Source organism: Xyrauchen texanus, chromosome 31, assembly GCF_025860055.1.
Source record: "Xyrauchen texanus isolate HMW12.3.18 chromosome 31, RBS_HiC_50CHRs, whole genome shotgun sequence".
In the NCBI taxonomy this organism is placed as follows: Eukaryota; Metazoa; Chordata; class Actinopteri; order Cypriniformes; family Catostomidae; genus Xyrauchen; species Xyrauchen texanus.
In genome coordinates, this window is record NC_068306.1 from 10,381,836 (window position 1) to 10,390,461 (window position 8,626).

An 8,626-nucleotide genomic window follows, 5' to 3' on the forward strand; every position below is an offset into this window, starting at 1 on the left:
TATATATATATATATATATATATATATATATATATATATATATATATATATATATATATATATATATATATATATATATATCTGTGGTGAACAGCCAGCTTTATTTATCCCTCAGTTTTGAACCAGATTACTAAGATTTAAAAAAAACCTCCAGATCCACAGGTACCCCAGCCTGTATCAGTTGGTGTCACATGATTAATCAAAGGACCACCTCTTACCCTTAGCCATCTTATTTTCTCATGATGGCTTCACTGCCACCAACATTTGCATGCTTTTAAAACATTTATATTAAGATGTGAAGACAAAATATTCAATTTGGGAGGGAGGCCCCATCTCCCTTTGCTTTGTCATTTGGAATCAATCCTTAAAATGCTAATAGAGATCAGTGAAAAGAAACTTTTGTCATAATACTGTAATTGAGCCTTATGTTATTTTATTACATATATAATATAACATATATAATAATAATAATAATTATAATGTGCTCCTGTTATTGATATTATTCTAAAACAGGTTTCCCAACCAAGTTTATGACACCCCAAGTGGTTAATAATGGAACTACAGGAGTCTGTGAGATTGTGATAGAAATACCAAAAAACATGTTTTTTTGCACTTGGAATTGGTATTTCTGGATCGCTTAGTTTTCAAGGGATGAAAACTCTGTTCTAGTGTGGATGGCCACATTTACACAAATACGTTATTTTGGAAACTAAAAACAGAGTTTTCAAATGAAAACGGATTAGTGTGACCATTGGCCTTAGTTCACACAAATGAACAATTCAATTAAGAAATATAATTTATAAAACAGATTTATCTAAATATAACACTGTGATAGCATATACAAACGTAGTTATCTAAAAAATCTAATAAAAATAGCATATTAAAAATCTCAGGGGTGACTTGATGTAAACAATTCCAGTCATAGAGGTTTGGGAATCCCCTAATAGGACAGAAGTTCAATTTTGCATGTAGATCACACAAGATCAAAGCATTGAAATACTTAAGAGTATTGCCATTCTCAAAACTCTAGAATACCAAGGATATATACCTGTGGGGCATCTTGTGGTCCTAATTTCTCTGCCCTTTTTTGCACAACTTTCCACCATGAACCCCTCTCCTGCTCTCCTTAGGAATATGCGCTTTAGAAATAATCTCTAGATATTTCAATTTTGATTTTCAAACTCATAAATAGTGTTTTCGAAAACAAATATAAAGAGAATCTTACATCCCAAACGAGTCTGTATCAACTGATTTTGTATATTCAAAGATTCATAAAACAAAGATAAAGGTTTATTTTTCTAAGAGTTCATAGTAGTTTATGAGAGTAAACAGACATTATCTATATAGAAGCCTATTATATTATATCACCATTAACCTCATTGAACTTAAGTCACAATTCCTGCCTGTCTCTTTATGAGTATGTGTTGTTGTACTTTTAACCTGCAATGTTTTTGGACCGATTTCCAATAAACTCTATCCAGCTGTTGTGATGTTGCTCTGAAAGGGATTGTTTGTGATTTGCATTTGTTAAACAGGTTTGAATGTTCTTGTTCTGTTCTATATTTAATCTATATTAGTGCACATGCAAAGTCGTATGATTGCCTTTTTCAGTTTAAGTCAAAAACGTAACTCGAAAGCCATTGCTCTATTTATTTTCTTAAATATATATAATCAATAATTGCTGGAAGTGCAACGTTTTTGGTGGTACACCCAAACCAACGCCTTCTAAACAATCCTTACTTATATGGTGTTTCGGTACATATTTTTACACAATTTTATTTATTGTTTTTAGCTTCAGAGAGAAATCTTAGTGTTCATTAATGATGCATTGTATATTGATATGGCTAGGTTTTTCTGATTGGCTCTGTGACTGCAGTCCCCCTCCAATGCCAACCAATAGAATGTGTTAAGGCTTCAATAAGTGACCATTTACATATACCCTGTAATTTTTCAATGTGGTCAGTGTTTCTACCTATTGATGCTTCTGTCCAAAGTTGTTTACAAAAGCTGATATAGTTTAATGTATCAATATTACATATGACTTTTATCGTAATAAACTGAACAGTAACATTGCAAGTGAACATGCTTTGTATATGAATGTGTTTGAGTATGTAGGGCTCAATTACCATTCATACTATTTAAATGTATAAGATAGCATCTAATAAGAATGCATGATGCTTTTGCAATCATACATAAACATGTGCAGAAAGAGAGAATAAGAGAGCACCTCATTTCCTGCTACATGCCATAAATAATGCACTCTTCTCTGGCTTATGAGAGCTTTGTGTAACATCAGTCCCTCAGCCTTAACACTATTTTTGAAAGACATGTAATAACCCAATTATTAAATCAGTAATTCAGTAATCAGAGAACAAGTCACAACATGAACTGTTCTTAGGCTCAATACAAGCATTAAAATATTCAATAAAATATGCCTACATCAAATTAACAATTAGTATTTCTCCACTACACTTATTTACAAAGCGTTACAGCCTGTTACTGTATTTTTCTTAAAGAGATAGCACCATCTTGTGACACAAAATGCACACTACAGAAAACAAAGTTCAACGGTTGAAACTCAATATGACATTAGGCCTTCTTGTGAATAGGTGAAAATTTCAAATGGAAGTTCAATTGAAAGAATAAAAATACACAAAAATTATCTGTGTTTTTAAAAGCACGTTTTAAATGTTGTTGTTGTTTTGTTTTGAAAAAGATTGACACCTTAAGTGAACAGTAGGATTGACAAATTAGTGCACTTGAGACAAAGGGCGCATTTCAAATGGCATTTTTGCCCCTTTAAAGGGATAGTTTTCAATTTTGGGTGAGAACAGACCAAAATATAAAAGAAATTCACTATAAATCTGGGCATCAGTCTCCTTGGCGATCATGATTTCAAGCTTGATTACACTTTCAAGTGCCATCTAGCGCTCTGCGCATGGGACAAGCACTAGAAAGTGTAATCGAGCTTGAAATCATGATCATGCCTTAATACTAAAATGGTAAGATGTACAGTGAAAAAGGAGCTATATTTTAGTCTGTTCTCACCTAAAATCGATTGGATCACTTCAGAAGACATGGACTAAACCACTAAGTCAAATAGATTACTTTTATGCTACCTGTATCTGTTTTTTTTTGGAGCTTTATGGTTTTGGTCACCATTCAATTGCAATGTCTGGACCTACAAAGCTGAAATATTCTTCTAAAAATCATGGGATGGGATTAGGGTGAGTAAATGATGAGAGAATATAATTTTTGGGTAAACTATTCCTATAAGATAATGTTCCTTGGTGACGTGTTCCCACGATTCATTTTGAAAACTGAGGTAATTTATTTGCGATGTTCCCTGTGATATAAACACAGTGAGAAGCATTCCTTACATATTTACATTATATGTTAAAATACAATACAGGGCTGGGGAACATCAGGCCTCAGGGCCATATAAGGCCCTTGAGACAATTTTACCCGGACTGCGAGGCCATTTGAGAAATAATTTGAAAAGCAAAAAATGTCCTTGATTCAATTAACTGAAAAAGAAAAAAATATTACAAATTAAGTATAATGATTACAATATAAGAGCACAAGCTCTCACTGGATCGCTTGGCAGTCGAGTGTGAAGCAGCTGGGATGAGGATTAGCACTTCTAAATCTGAGGCCATGGTTCTCAGCAGGAAACCGATGGAGTGCGTACTCCAGGTAGGGAATGAGGTTTTGCCCCAAGTGAAGGAGTTCAAGTACCTCGGGGTCTTGTTCACGAGTGAGGGGACAATGGAGCGGGAGGTTGGCCGGAGAGTCGGGGCAGCAGGGGCGGTATTGCACTCGCTCTATCGCGACCGTTGTCACGAAAAGGGAGCTGAGCCGAAGGCAAAGCTCTCGATCTACCGGTCAGTTTTTGTTCCTACCCTCACCTATGGTCATGAAGGTTGGGTCATGACCGAAAGAACTAGGTCAGCGAGTACAAGCGGCCGAATTGGGCTTCCTCAGAAGGGTGGCGGGCTTCTCCCTTAGAGATAGGGTGAGGAGCTCAGTCATCCGTGAGGAGCTCGGAGTAGAGCCGCTGCTCCTTTGCGTTGAGCCAGTTGAGGTGGTTTGGGCATCTGGTAAGGATGCCCCTGGCCGCCTCCCTAGGGAGGTGTTTCAGGCACGTCCAGCTGGGAGGAGGCCTCGGGAAGACCCAGGACTAGGTGGAGAGATTACGTCTCCACACTGGCCTGGGAACGCCTCAGGGTCGCCCAGTCAGAGCTGGTTAATGTGGCTCGGGATAGGGAAGTTTGGGGCCCCCTGCTGGAGCAGCTGCCCCCGCGACCCGACTTCGGATAAGCGGTTGAAGATGGGTGGATGGATGGATGGATTACAATATTTTTTAATTATAACAATACAAAATATTGTATAATAGAAAGACCTTTCTGTGTTTCTTCATAGTGCGTGAGGATGTAACAGAATGCATAAGGTTCCCCATCCCACCCCTGCAATAAGGTATTTCTACAGTGATATTGGTCACTAAAAGCACATGCTTTTGCGTGACTGTGCATCCGATTTGGCTGTTTGCAATTAATGGTTGCAATTAATTAGTCCCTGACGTTAGATTATGACTGCGTTCAAATTCGCCTACTTTTACTATGCTCTAAAAGTATGTACAGTTTTTGAAATGGAATAGTACAGTTTGAAGTATGTAGCAAAAAAAATCTGAAAAAAAATCTGAATTTGTGAATTAAGTATTTAGCAAGTTCAAAAAGATTATTAACCAAGTAGTGCTGTGAACAATCTTTCTTAAGTACACCAAACTTGATTTGTTTGTATTCAAGGGGGGTTTACACATGTAATAATACATGACAGTTAACTGTACAATTGAGACCAAAATAACTTTGAGTGATTACAATAATAAAAAAATATGTTCTGTGGTTTCAATATCAGTTTCACAAAATTAGCACACAAAAAAAGGTGTGCAAGGTTTGGGACCATATACTACTACGTCATAAAATCGCGCTATGTCACAGAAGCGAACGCTGGCGCTTAGTGACGCACTTCCGGTCGTCGTTAATCGTCAATATACACAACAGGTTACTCACGTCTCATTTCCACATCCCTTCATGATTTATTTCTTAAGTATAAGAAATATAATTATAGTTATATTGTATAGTCCATTTACCCTCCCCTTTGATTTATTTTTCCTCAATTCATCTACGTTTCCCTGAAAATTCGTCCTACCATACTGATGAGAGAAGTATTTTTTGAAAACTGGGTAACAAATTATATTTTATTGGAAAGTCAACTTTTGAATCCTGAAGAAGTTATTTTTATCTTACAAGGAATGTCTGATGAAATTTAAAATACATGTCACCCAAAAATAATTATTGATGTATACATTCAGGTGCTGTAATGCTTTTAAGAGGTAAACATTCTAAATTGACTGTAACTTTACCCGAGATAGACCTCTTAAACACTTAAATAAATAAAGGAAAAATAATAGAGCAATTTGAGCTTTATTTCAAGAGGAGGTTTTTACAGTCCCATAAGTTCTTATTGGAATGGATTTGTTTATAGTATCCCTTTGAAAAAGGTATGAACCTTACCATTGAAATACCTTTTGACTAACAAAGTCAGAGAGGTTGTTTTCAAATTGTTACACAAATGTTATCCAGCTAAATGTTTTATTCATAGAATCAAAAATGACATAGACACTCAGTGCTGTTTTTGTAACAACTCATCAGAGACAGTTCTGCATTTATTGTTGTAATCACACTTAAAAATGTTGGTTTGATCTTTGTAATTTTATTAAGACAAGCATACAATCTGACTTTGATTTTACTTATTAGCACGTGCTATTTGGTTTCCATAACAAACATAACTAATCATATGTTGTGCTATGTAAAGTTGTTGAATTATTCATTAAAAAAATAATTTAAAAAAACTGACGAGAGAAGCAGCGTGCCATCGTAGATCTACCCGACGCACTGACGGAGGTCTTTTTTTATTTTAATGTTTAATTATTATTATTATTGCTTTAATCAATATAACATGACAGTCAAACCAACGGAGAGCATAAGAAATAAACTAAAAGATAAAAACTTACAAAAAGGTATATCGACAATATACAGAATTCAAAAGGCTATAAATTATACAATATACAATGCATATAATATTAAGATTCAAAAGGGAATATTCAATGCTTTATAAAAGTTAATACACATTTGGTGCTTTACTGTTTTTTTTTTTACTCCTGTTAACATACTAAAGTAATACTTCTATTTTGAAGTGTGTGAAGTTTGGTTTCTGTGACGACCACTACTATTATTCTGACATTTCACATTCTTAAAATAATGTTTTCTACGATTAAATGTCAGGAATTGTGAAAAACTAAGTTTAAATGTATTCGGCTAAGGTGTATGTAAACTTCTGACATCAACTCTGCACACACACACACAATTATACACAGAATTACTTGGATAGGACAGTGTCATTTTTCTAAGCGTTACCCTTTGGCTTATAAAATAATGTATTAATATAATTCAAATAATATATACATAATAAAATAAAGTTGTTAAGTTACTTTTTGTATAAATCTAGGATTATAAATGGCAAAACAATAGCATTTAACAAGAAAGAACCACAGACATTTGCATGACACTATACTGGATCTCTTTATTGTTTTCTAGCCTGGCAAACCCACATCTTATTGCCAGTTGAACGCAACAGTCCTCATCCTGAGACTGTTTCTGCACAGAGAATCTGACCTGGGCCCCATTCTGCATCTAACCACACCATCCATAGTGAATCTCGTAGCTGCACTTCCATATGAGGTTGACCATGGATGGTTAAATAGAAGTGGTAATGTTCCTCTGCTGGCTGGGCCATGCCGCATCCTGTCAGTTTGTTTCCTCTGCCTTTGACATCCCCAATTCAACAGTGTACAGGGTTGTGCACAAGGTCAGTGGAGCTGTCTTTGGCATCCTGAAAAATATTGTTCAGCTTCCTCAGGGTGAGGCACTAGAGGATGTGGGTGCAGGGTTTGCCAGGCTGGCAGGCTCTAATGCTTTCAGTGTGGCAGTCGGAGTAATTGATGGCTGCCAAAAAGCATAATTCTCCATTGAAGGCCATTCAAAAGCATTTACTGTATTAAAGTAGATATGATCGATTGTTTTAGAGGGCTCTTAAAGGCGTAAAATGATCAAATAGTTTTTCTTGACTGCTGTCTTTGATCTCACAGCTCAGTATTGCTGCTTGCGATTTATGGGTGAAAATTCTGTGCCCAGAACTGAACACACACAAGCACAGATTGCAGAGTTCAAATCACATTCTTCTGGGGGATTCCTATGCCAGATGCGCAACTACCATTGAAACAAATCTACTTTCTCCAGGCATTAGACCTCCTTGCTTGGTGTACTTTTAACAAACATATCAGAATTGTGTGATGCTTAAATTACTTGCATTTTTTTAATTCAGCATGCTACAAATGTTTTTAAAAATCACTTTATTTCAGGCCTGTTCCACTCTCTTTTTTTCTCAAATTTTCTTTTACTGCTTGCTGGAATCAACTGTTCTCCCAGAATTTATTCTGCCCAGATTCCTGCTTGGGCTGAAAGCCATAGAAACAGATTCCAGCAGAAGGATGAGAGAGACGCAGATATACTGTGTGAGGGAATCAGCAGACATCATTTAAAATAAAGAACAAGAAAGAAAGAGCTAAGATTGGGAAAATGAAAAGAAAACATTCCAATAAAAATTCCAACAACTGAATGAACGGGTGCGAAGAGACATGGAAGGGGATGAAAGAGGACAGAAGGGGAGATAGAGAGATGAAGAAAGAGAGGGATCTCTCTCTTTTTCTAAATTCCATCTGCTGCTTTGCATTCAAAGGAAGCATTTTGCATTATACTGGAATCATCAGAATGATGTGGTATTCCGTATGGTAATGCCGGCAAGCCTTTGGGTGACCATGAAAGGTATGAAAATGTGTTGAGTCTGACTTTGCATGATTATGTCACTCCAGTGTTAGGGAGTTAATAGGCCTTTTGCATTTCTCATAAACCTCAAATGGACAAACATACATTGGTGATCTCAATAACTTGTGGGCTATTAACAAAACCAAAGAACATAAGTTGATAAGATATACAGTAGTTGAGGCAATTTAAATATGCTAATTTATTTCCCTTCCTTTAGCAAGCTTATCAGTGGTGCTAGCTAAGGCAAGCATTGCTTATACAGCACTTAAGGGAAGGAATTTGAACAAACCTTTATCCCTAAATTTTAAACTTCAGCATGCATCTTGTGATGCAGACATGAATGAATCCTCAAATCATGCAGCTTGTTGTGAAGAGGTGTGATATTAAGTTTCCAAACAACTTGACTAACGGTTTTGTGTGGCAGATGGTAAAACAATGGGAAAAATCCTGTGGATTTATCTCCATTGAGAAGGTGGACAGAGTCGTCTAAAGACCAGAGTTTTACAAGTAAGCAAAAACCTAGCAACCACCCAGAACACATTGTTGCAGTGAGTTTTGCACAGACAAGCACCAGTCACATTTTCTTCTGAAAATTTGAAAATATAGTTTTATTTTAGCATTTCTGTACATGAAATGAAACATGCACCACTGCTCGCAGAAGTAAACGTGTGCATATGCATGAG